Below are 12457 nucleotides of genomic sequence, written 5' to 3' on the forward strand. Positions count from 1 at the left end.
TAGATGGAACATGGTCGGATTTTGCTAGGGAAGCTTGAAATTTGCGCTTAGGCCTGGCTATGGATGGTGTAAATCCATTTGGTCAAAGATCAACATCTTACAGTGTATGGCCCGTTGTCATCGTCAACTACCACATTCCCCCGTGGTTGACTACAAAGAAGGGGCACCTATGGCTAAGCTTGATTGTGCTAGGGCGATATAAAGTGGAGAATATGGATGTGTATCTTAGTCCACTATTGGAAGAGCTACAACAATTGTGGATTGGCATAGAGGTGGTGGATATGAGCCGACACACAGGACGACGGAATGCTTTGATCAGAGGCATTCTAATGTGGACCATGCATGACTATCCCGGGCTAACAGAATGCTCAGGTGATCTATTGACACTCCTCACTCAGACACTGTAAATCTTGTTTTTTCCCATAGTTGATCTATTATCATGTGTATACATGCAGGGCTTCAAACAAGCGGATACAGAGCATGTGTCACATGTGGACCTAGACTGAATGCGCGTAGGGCGCCCTCACTGAAGAAGAAAATCTACGAAGGTCATCAAGCGTATCTTCCAGAGAATCATGTGTTACGCGACGGCTTTTTGGGAAGAGAGCCACCAAGGATGTCTGCACAAGGATGGTTAGAGCAGAAGGAGATGTGCGATGACGGATTGCCTCCAGGAATGAAGAGACTATCTCTATGGTACGAGTTACCATACTGGCCCCGACTCATGATCAATCACTTGCTCGATCCAATGCACATATTCAAGAATGTGGGTAATCTACTACGGGACCATCTGACCGACAAGAAAGATACTTTGGGAGCCAGAGTTGACCTTAGAAATGTGGATCGTATGGAGCAATATTGGCCGCAAACAGCGTCTGATGGATCGATAAAACTCCCTAAAGCACCATGGATTTTCACAGGAGCCCAAGAACACAAAGTAAAAGAGACCATTCGATCTTTGCGGACCCCCACTGGTGTAATGCACTCGCTCCGAACGTGTTTTACTAAAGAAGGAAAGCTTACCGGTTTGAAGTCACACGATTGGCATAAAATGTGTCAGGTACGTTCATAGTGGACTTTAATATCATTGCATAAAATGTGGACTTTAATATCATTGCTGCACATAATTTATAGTTTATTTTACCGGTTGCCATTGAGGGATGTTTGTCTCTCGACATCCGTAACACAATCTACAAACTTGCAAAGCTGGTGCAATGGATCTCACAAAAGGAGATCAACGTAGACTCCATACCATTCGCCAAACTAAATGCTGCGGAGCTTGTGTGCATGTTTGAGAAACATTTTCCTACTACCATGCTAACCATTCAGTGCGGTGACGAAGTGACAGAGGAAGAGTGGGAGTACTCTCGGGCTTGCGCGACCAAGGTAAGTTTGCAATGTACGACTAGCTAGTGACTTTATTTCTAAACGTTTGAACGGCCACTCATAATCTTTGTTCGTTGTAGTATAAGTCATACACAGCAGCATGGTGTAAAGGTCGACATTTTAGGGTGGAACAGATCGACAAAAAGCGTTTTACTCAAGATTGTGGAATCATGGCAAAATTTGAACAGTCTAGTCGACGACGTTCCTCTGATGCAGATCCTGTGTGGCGGAACTCACTTACTTCGGCACGCTACAAGAGATTTTGAGGATCGATTACAGAGGATTTTTTGTCGACTTGTTCGACGTGCAATGGTTCAATATAATCATGGAGGGTCGCAACGCTACTGTGCGTAGAGGAGAGTCTGGTTTTCTTGAGGTGGATTCTACTAAGAAATGGACTGACCTAAGAGACACTTTCGTACTACTCGAGCATTGTGAACAAGTAAGTATGTAAATAGTTAACATCCCCCTTTTACAAGTTATGTGCTTGAAAGTTCTCATGTAAGTTATGTGGCATTGGCAGGTAATATTTCATCCTACAAAGTCTACATCAAACTGGTAGTACGTCATAGAGGTAGCCCCTCGTAGTGCAAGGACGTATGAAGGCTACCATGTGCCAATCACAACGACATCAATGGAGGAGATCAGAGAAGATGCTCAATCAGAAGCTGCTGCGGTGGTGCCAGACGAGCATCAAGATGCTACTACTCTATATGGGGTGCATGCAGAGGATCTACAAAATGAAACAGAGGATATGTGTTTAAACGGAGAGCTCTATATAGATATAGGAAGTTATGCTGAGTTATGCGAGGATGAGAGAGAGATCTCTTAAAGCCACAAATATTGTATTTGAACAATTTTGCTCCGTGTTGTAAAAGCTCTGGCTCTCTAAGTACCTTCCATGGTGTATAACGCTCTTTTCTACTCGCGTTCACATCTTTTGATTGAAAATTCTGAGTTTTCGACTTGCCTCTTCTATCACTCAATTCATTGCGTCATTGTATTTATGTGCGTCATTACATCATTGTATTTAATGGTCTTTGCGTCATTGTCTACTCTATTCATTCAATATTAAGTTTAAATATTCGTGTGTTTAATGCAGGTATGGATGATGAGGAGTTTCTTTCTTCTTTGTCACCGCAGCAGAGACAATGGTACGTGGAGCGTCATCGCTCTGGCGCATCATTGCGCGTTCCTCCTCCATCCGCATCTCCCTCTCTTTCGGAGCATTCGGCGCGCTCCGAAGCTTCGGTGTCGACGAGACGATCTTCACACTCGTCTAGACACCGGCGCTCTAGTGGTGGCGGTGGCGGTTGTTGTGGGGATTCCGCCGCCGATGCCTCCACACCGCCTCGTGCTCGACGAGGCTCTTTACCCTCCCCTTCTTTGCCCGCCCCCACACCAGCCACAGCATTGCCATCTACGCCAGGTTTTGCGCGGCTGACTGTTCCTAGCAGCTACACACCTCTACCTACTCCGCCAAGAGCCACCCCACTCGACACTCCTCGCTTCGGGGCCCAGACGCCGGTGGAGACACCTGACATCCGTACCCCCATCGACACGCCGCTAGAGACCCCTGCCGGGACACCCAGGTTCACGCGTCACCGGCCAGAGGGCTTGCCTTACTCCGTCGACTTCAGCGGCGGCATCATCATGGATGATGACGGCAAGGAGGTGATCTCGCGCATGCGTGGTTTTTGCTCTCAGTTGTTTAGACACTACATACTAAATGAATGGAGTGAAGTACCAAGTGATTTAAAAGACAGAGTCATCAGCATACTTCATGATGAGTTTCCCGTTCCAACACGGGATCAGCGCTTCAATGAATACCTGATGAAGATTCAAATTTGCGAATACTGCAAACACAAGCGTTCCGAAGTGCAAAAAGCAATCAAGCATGGGTGGAACAGGCCAGATTGGCTGGCCAAAGAAGATTGGAAGAATGCGGAGAAAGCAGCGCGCGAGAATCCCGACAAGTGGAAGCAACAAAAGGATGCAGCCAGAGCGCGAGTAGAGGCAGGGAGCTCGCACCACTTGGGGAGCGGTGGATGGGCATCATTTGAGGCCGATTTTGTAAGTGTTTTCGCATTGCTCTTTATGTTCGATAGTTTAGGGTTTATGAGTTTTTTAATTCTAACATAATGAAATCTTTGTATGTTTTGACAGTGGTCGATGACAGGACGTGATCCCACACCGTACGAGCGCGAGTACGCAGGCAGGAAGGGCTTAAACGCCCTGATGGACATTCTCAGTTCTCGCGGCGGCATGGTTAGTATTAGGGTTTACTCTTTTCTATTTTTTGTATTGTTTTATAAATGTCGTTATATGTTTATACTTACTGAAAGCTGTCTTATTGTCTTTTTTTGCAGAATCCGACAGATACGCTGCTTGGACGCGATGAGACGTCTGACTAGACGACGTCAGTTTAGCCGTAGCTAGATAGCATTAGTTTAGGGTTTCTCATAGCTTATGTATCATGAGACGGATTTTATACGTCTTTTTGAACCATGTATATTATTACATTTGTCACCGCAGTTCATTTTGCCAATCAATTCTTTATGCCTATGATGTTGTACAATTGTCATTATTACATTTGCCAATCAATTCATTTTGCCTATGATGTGTACAATTGTCAATTTTACGCTTGTCAATTTTGCAAACAATGCGTTTTGTGGGTGACTATTTTGGGTCTATTATCCACCCTTGCACTTTTTTTAAAAAGTGAATCAAGTACAATATGGTTGATGGGTGGAAAGGCATTCAATGGCTTGTCACCAAAAAAAAATTCTCTCGGGCGTCGCTATAACCGTCGCTATTTATGGCTCTGTAGCGTCGCTATGAGCATCGCTATAGACTTCTGTGTAAACGTCGCTATAACCGTCGCTATGACCGTCGCTATGACCGTCTCTATATAGCGATGCTTATAGCGACGCATATAGCGACGCTCTCGTAGCGACGCTATTAGCGACGGTTTTAGCGACACCGAGGGTTATAAAAACCCAGTGTATTTCCGTCGCTAACAGCGTCACAAGAGCACACAACCTCTTGTAGTGTCAGTGACCAGAATGCATGTTTCGTTCACCTTCTATATGGCCTCAACCTTTGTTGGACCTCACGGGGGGGGGCAACCATATGTAAAACCTATATATCTTGTGAGTTTAAGGACTATTTGTAAAACCCCTTAACTGTGAACTTTTCATTGATAAAAGGGACCCTTTTCCTATTTAATCTATACATTTTTTTCAAGATGATTTTTTGAACACCCTTTTACATGTGAAAATGTAAGAAAATATAGAATAAAATAGTCCCTACTACTGAACCCATGTGATAGGCTTTCTTTTATTGTAGTGATCCCTTGGGGGGGGGGGGGGGGGGGGGGGGCTAGACTCAATCTCCTCCCATCTTCCCACACATGTGACCAACAATCAAAACTTCCTTTGCACCGAAGGTGGACTTAGCTTCTGAAAGTGTGAGATTAGCCTCCATAGTTGAACATATCTGAAGCTCACAATTTTTCATAGGTCTCTCTCTCTCTCTCTCTCTCTCTCTCTCTCTCTCTAAAAGCAAAGGTGAAGAGCTCAAGAAAGTGCATGCGGCATGACGTAAAGGAAAATTGGTAGTCTAATGTGGGGGGAAGGCTATCATACGCAAGTTTCACTCTCCCAAACTTTCTACCATCACGAACACCACCCTTTAGTTATTATTTGTTTTTCCCCTAAGTGACACGTGTTGCATTTTATTGTATATTCAAGTTTGTTCTTGCTTCACTACCCTCTTATCACGAGAAATCATTTGTATGTTTTGTTTTTTTTGGTCCCATAGGTCATACTAACTTTTGAGGATGATAGTCAATCAATCTATCCATATCTCTCTCTCTCTCTCTCTCTCTCTCTCTCTCTCTCTCTCTCTCTGGGTGGTGGTGTTGATGCACTTGTCATGCACGCTTCTCTCTTATCTCTGTGTGTGTGTGTGTGTGTGTGTGTGTGTGTGTGTGTGTTTTCATGCTTCACTCATGTAGGATTGTGTGTGTGGTGCTATTGATCTTTAACTGATGGTGGACTCTCTTTGTGTGTGTGTGTGTGTGTGTGTGTGTGTGTGTGTGTGATGTTGTTCATGCTTCACTCATGTAGGATTGTGTGTGTGGTGCTATTGATCTTTAACTGATGGTGGACTCTCTTTGTGTGTGTGTGTGTGTGTGTGTGTGTGTGTGATGTTGTTCATGCTTCACTCATGTAGGATTGTGTGTGTGGTGCTATTGATCTTTAACTGATGGTGGACTCTCTTTGTGTGTGTGTGTGTGTGTGTGTGTGTGTGTGTGTGTGTGTGTGTGTTGTTTGTAATGCAGGTTCTTGAATGTGCATTTTCTTTTATTAGGGGCACACACCATGAAGACTACCCCATAGAACAATCTGAGCATTGCAAAATGTCAATGGTGATGGATGTATCTTCCATGTCCACTACATTGCGTTCTACAAGTAGCAAGCCAAGGAGTGGTGCAAGCTTATCTTCCAAGGAAACTATGCACATGAAGATCAAAATTTAGAATGAGAAGAGCATTGGTAAGGTATTTCCCTTTTAATTAATGGATGTTCATCTATTATACTTTAATCCAAATGTTAACTTTTATTTGCAATTTTAGATTTTGAACTTTAATAACTTGATAGGTCTATAGATATGTTTCTTATTGATCCTTTTCCCTTTAATTTTTCCCCAGCATTACCTAGTGAAAGGTCTCACTATGCCAAGTAGACATGATTTCATTGTAAAAGATATGAGCTTCACGAAGAGTATGGTTTGAGCTTGGAAGCCAAGCTCTACCAGCACTTGTCCAACAAGGTTGTGATAGATGAGGCTTGGCTCACAGTATTTACAAGGAAAAGGGGTGCAAGATCTTATTGCATGTGGTGCAACCCCACTAAGTGGAAGAGTGCAAGTTACTATTTCACAAGGTCTCAAGGCATGCCTGCGAGCAGGGAAATTACATCAAAGTTTGCAACTTTTTTTGTTGTTACGGAGAGTCCAAGAGGGTAAAAATTTTCATGGATTTTTTTTGACAAGCAAGTCCTTGAGCATTGCTGGAACTCCCAGGTGGAATGTACAAGAAGCTAAAGAAATGAATTGACTACAATGAGGTATCTTCCTTGCCATGGATTAAAGCCTTGCATTCCACTCCAAAGTCAAGGCTAGTGCATGGAGGCACATCAATTACCGGTTTTCCATCCATTATAAGCTTGCAATTAGATAAGGGGTCCATTGTCAAGCTCCAAGTTATGGCTCAAGTGGAGTAGATGTTCCAAAATACTACATTGCTTATAGTGAAAAGTAAATTGGATGCAATGAAAGTGCAAATGCAGGAGAAAAGTGAGAGCATGTGGAAGATAGAGGGAACCTCATTGATTTCTCTTGTGCTTCAAGGCTAATTGATGGAGCTACAAACTCTGTAAGCCAAGATGAAGCGCTCAGATTGTAAAGTTCTAGTGATTGAGGCAAAGAATGGGGCTCTTTTAACTGCATTGACTGCTCTTGGGGGATATTGCAAGCACCTCCAACATCAAAGACAAGGTTGATACATTAAATGTATCTAGTTATGGCAGTCCATGGTTCTCAAGGTAGTTTTGGTACCCTAGGTAGTTTTTTGTAACTTGCATGTGCACTTTATTGGTGTTTTTTGGAGTTTTAGGATGCTAGCTAAGAACTAGACATCAGAAAATTCACCAAAGGTGTGGGATTTATATAATATATGGTAGTTTTATAAGTGCCAATGTAACAACATTGGTGCTTTACAAGGCACAAGAAGGTTGATACATTCAATATATCTATTTATGGCACTCCACGATTCTCAAGGTAGTTTTGGTACCCTAGGTAGTTCTTCTAGCCTGCATGTACACTTTATTGGTGGTTTTTGAGTTTTGAGATGCTAGCTAAGAAGTAGACACTAGAAAATTTACCAAAGTTGTGGGATTATATAACATGTTTTAGTTTTATAAGTACCAATGGAGCAACATTGTTTCTTTACAAGGCACAAACAAGTAGAACTACTCAAATTCCACCATTTAACTAGGAATAAACTAGGAATAAATATGTAATGGTACTGTTCATATGTACCAATGGAGCCTTATTAGTGGTTCACAAAGCTTAGAGATGGTGGAAAAAAGGTACTTTGTGAGGAAGCTCTAGTTTGTAGGTTGTTATATGGTCAAATTCAAAGAGTACCACCATAAGAACTTTGTGCATACTAATATATTGTAGGGTGGCTTATAGAATGCCTAGCATAGGTACTTTTTAAGTGCATAGAGTACCTATCATATGTTCTTTCTATGACATGTACTCTATAAGACACCGTGCAATATAGTAGTATGTACAAAGTACCTATGGTGGTACTCTTGGTTGTACCTTGAATCTAAACATAGACCAAGCTACCAATTAGAGTATCTTAACAAAATGCCTATTTTCTACCATCCCCAAGTTTACAGAGTACCTATGATGTGTGTTTTTTAAGTACCTTGTATAGGTTGATACTTTGAAAGTAACTATGCACTATTGTTCAAAGTACCATTTTTTTTTTTTTGGTGAAGTACCTTTCTTATGTGCTCCGTAAACCTTAGACGTTCACTTTAAAAGTACGTATGATTGGTACTCTAAGCATGCCATTGGATCTGGAATAGGTACCTTATGTGTTCCCTTGGCACATTTTTGAATGTCCTTGGAATGGGTGGTTTGAATGTACCTTAGTACCTTGGTACTATATCTAAAAGTAATCATCATAGTTTATCTCATCTTTACTATATGAAGTCACATAAATTTATTTCCCTTCTATTGTGCAAAAATAATTGACTGACCTAGAAGCATAAAAAACTATCTATGTTACTCAAGTCAGCTTTGTTACTTTTGTGAGGGTGTCAACGGGTCACTGCTGCGACGGACGTCCATAGCATAGCTATCTGGCACTAACATAATGTCAATACTTAGGGAAGTGACTCGGATGGGTCACGGAGACTCTTTGAGGTTGTCAATATCAAGAAGTGAACTTATCAAGCTAATGCATCAACTCAACAGGCAAACCACCAGTGAATGATTAAAAAATATGCCTATGTCCTTTCTCACCGCTCTAGGTCATCACGCCCATTTTAGCACTCAAACGAAGTCAAAATGCAATGAAACTTTAGGAGGAGGTTTAAGGCACCTAGGGGCACTATCCTATCAAGTCTGGTTGCAATCCAATAAGGTACCAAAATCGCGATACATCATGAAAAAGGTCCCAAAAATTGCAATAGAACTATCCAAAAAGTTTGCCCTATGGTCTAGGAACACTCTCTTATCGTCAAAACATAAAAAATAGTGATTTAAGCACTCAAATATAAAGATTAGGCTCACTAACGTGTAGTCACAAACCTCAACAAAACTACACTTGAATGAAAGAGCAAAGAGAGGAAAACACAATGCAAGTTTCAGAATTGGAGCTCTTTCTTCTCAAAAGATAAGCATCCTCTTCACGTTAAAGTTATTAACCTTTATACCTAGGGATTTCTAAATGGCCAGCGGATAGCTCACATGGACCTTTACAACTATGATGAGATAGAATTACAACTTAGGGTATCAACCTGCTACTCTGGAATCAGGATTTACACAGAGTATCACTACACACTAGCTAGAAAAAATAATAGAGTACAATGTGGTATCCGGCTACGTGTCCGACGAGGTGCGTGCCCGTTTGATAAATCTGCTAATAGAGGGATTGCTAGATAGATTGAATAGAGGTGCCTCAATTTTTCTACTTTCAGAGTAGGGTAGTCACTGCCATGGTGACTATTCGAAGTATGTGATGTGATTGGTACTCTAAGCCTGCTATTGGTACTGGTATGGGTACCTATTGTGCACATTAGCACATTTTTGGAATGTACTTGCAATGGCTGGTTCGAATGTACCTTAGTACCTTGGTACTATATCTAAAAGTGATCATCATAATTGATCTCATATCTTTATCATATGAAAAACCATAAATTTATTTTCCTTCTATTGTGTAGAAAGAATTGATTAACCTAGAAGCATCAAAAACTATATGTGCTACTCAAGTAAGCATTTCTAAGGAAATGTTGGAGCAATTGAATAGAGGTGACTCAATTTTGCTACTTCCTAAGCAAGGTAGCCACTTGCAAGCCACACTGACTATTCCAAGAGTATGTGTTGTAAGCGGGATTTTGTTCGTGGGTTTGATGTAGTATGTGTGTACACATTGGCATGCGTGGTGATGCATACCATGCTTTGTGTTTTTCTAGTTGGGTTGGGTTAGAGACAGAATGTCCCAACCCCTCCGGAGTATTCCAGAATAAAAAAAGGTGATGCTCTCACATGTTGGTTGGTTATTTATTTGTTGATTATTTGAGTTTGTTTAGAATGTTTTCAATTTTTTGATTGCTACATCTTCCATGATGTAGCTGTAGGTTCTATTAGTATGCCATGTGTTGCACCATTACTAGTTGAGGTGCCAAATGTGTTTGTTGATGCTACTCCATACCCTTACATTTTGGACACTAACACGCAGATTTGATGATTATACAATTCCTATTGACAGAGAAGGCTTGCATGTGCCAACAAGTGAGAGAAACCTACCCCTTGAAATAAGGCTACATGAGAATCACTTTGATGAGTTAACTGGTAGAATCACCAACAATTGCATATATGTGTAGCCAATTAGACAACGGTAGAGAAATCTATAAATCAGACCCATTACTTCCATTTTGGGGGGCTAGCTATGGTTGTTCTATCCATAGATTGGAACACTTAGATCTCTTGTAACTAGTCACTAGATGCTTTATAGAGCTTTTGAGCACTAAGTGGTGTACCACTTGTCTTAGCTCATGTCATCTAAAGTTTTTCATTTTAGTTTAATTATATATATGACTTTTCGTCTAGTCTTTTTTTTTTTTTTTCATCTAATCTAACCTGACATCAAGCATTCGATTTTGAAATTCTAGCCATAGAATTGTTGTTAAGTGACCAACAAATTCCATTTTGCCAATCATAGTGGTGAGCTAAAGCTCTTGATAGGAACCAGTATCCTACTTGGAATTCAGAGTCAATTAGCTATTTAGAATTTCTCCATGTCGTTTAATGCGTGAAAGGAGAGCTACTACATTTTTTGTTGAGGATCAAGACCATATAAGCACAATAGGTGAGGAATTAGAGCAAGGCTCTGATGAACAATCACGCTCTTAGAATGAGGAAATTGATGCCATCTCAAGTAGAATAGGGGGTGAGGTGCATCAAGCCTCTCAACACTTTGCACATTCAAGAAGACCACATTCAGAGAGAGATGAGATACACTCTCATTCACATGGATCCTTGCATTTGGATGGAAAGGCAAAGCAAAAGTTCATACTGATGTTAGTGATGCCAGTAGGCATAGTAAATGATTAGGATCACACACAAAATTTGGTTGAGGGAGGGAGCTTGATACAGTTACAGAGATGGGAAGCATGCAAGGCCTATCAAAGCAAACATAGAGAAAACCATATCACAATGATAAATCCAGATGTCATGAAAAGGAAGCAGATAATCATAAACCCAAACACAATAAGTCGTTCAATGATCTAAAAATTGCATTTCCCACTTTCAAAGGCAAAAAAAAGGATGATCCAGATACCCATATACAAGCCTTTGAACAATATGCTAATCTGAAGGACATTGATGAAGGTGACTAGGTAGATTGTTTTCCACATACTTTGAATAACTCAGCAAGGAAATGATAGTAGCATTACCCTCGGTTGGGGGAGTCACTTAAAAGAAATCACTTATAAGACCTACATTCAAAGCAGCCCCTCTTTCTAAAGAAATTTATGAATTTCTATAAATGTAATTATGTGAATTTAGCATGTTAAACTCACACGTGCTATATTAGCATACCTATGGGTGACCCCCATCCCATTATCCAGCTTGCATGCTCAGAACTTATAGTAATTTGAAGAAGGATTTCTTAGCAGAGTACGATGAAAACCACGGAGATGAGGATATCCTCTATGAATTGAAAAAAATCACAGAGGATAGTCTATCAGCTGGGAGTTATGTGGAGAAAATCAAGCAAAAAATTAAGAGAACACAAGGTACTAGCACCAATCTGAAAGTTTAATGATATGGTGGAAAAAGCTCTTAAAATAGAGCAACAAACTAAGAAAGAGAAGGGCCAAAAAGGGAAAGAGAATTATAGTTTCAATGAGTCAACTATCGAAGGATCATCAAACAACTCTAGATCTTTGGATAGTGATACAAAATATGCATCCAAGAGTAGCAAAAAGGGGACCTAGACCAAGAAGAATGAGGCATTGTCAGAGATGAAAATTTAGAAAGGGTAACCAATAGCGACAGATAGATTCAAGATGTACAATGGGTAGAGTGGGTTAGGATAAAATGAAACAGACACCCGAACACTTGTGGGGGTTGTTCCCTTAGGGTTTGGTGTGAGTGAGTGGTTACCCTATGCACCATTGTAGTGCATAATTGAGTGATTAACCATGGTATGGTCTAAGGATATTGTGGGTAAGGATAAAATGAAGCAGACACCCATGGTGGTTGTTTCCTTAGGGTTTGGTGTGAGTGAGTGGTTGCCCTATGCACCATTGTAGTACATAATTGAGTGCTTAAACATCTTGTACATAGTTATTTTATATAGTTATGGATGAGCACATAATGTGTTGGTCTTCAATTATTCATCTCAGGGAATGTTATGTCACATGTGTGTCTAGTGCTAGCATAGTCATGGATTGTAGCCAGAGTTGACTAACCATGTCATTCAATAATAATTAATAGTGTTGTACTTTTTAGGAACAACATTGGAAATCATGATAGGGAAACTCTGAAAAAGGAGTTTCAACTATGGAGAACAACACAAGTGAGAGGGTAGGCCCAAGTAATGTACCAAAGAAAAAAAAGTGGGTAGACCCAAGATGAAAGCAAAAACTAGGGAATCGGATAGGGTGATGTTTGAACAACATAGAGAAAAAAAATGGTAGCTTGATCTTCTTCAAAAAAATCCTATACATTCCTCTTCCTTAAAAAAACTACTAATTCTCATGCA

The sequence above is a fragment of the Adiantum capillus-veneris genome, chromosome 30, assembly GCF_014529385.1.
Source record: "Adiantum capillus-veneris isolate H3 chromosome 30, ASM1452938v2, whole genome shotgun sequence".
In the NCBI taxonomy this organism is placed as follows: domain Eukaryota; kingdom Viridiplantae; phylum Streptophyta; class Polypodiopsida; order Polypodiales; family Pteridaceae; genus Adiantum; species Adiantum capillus-veneris.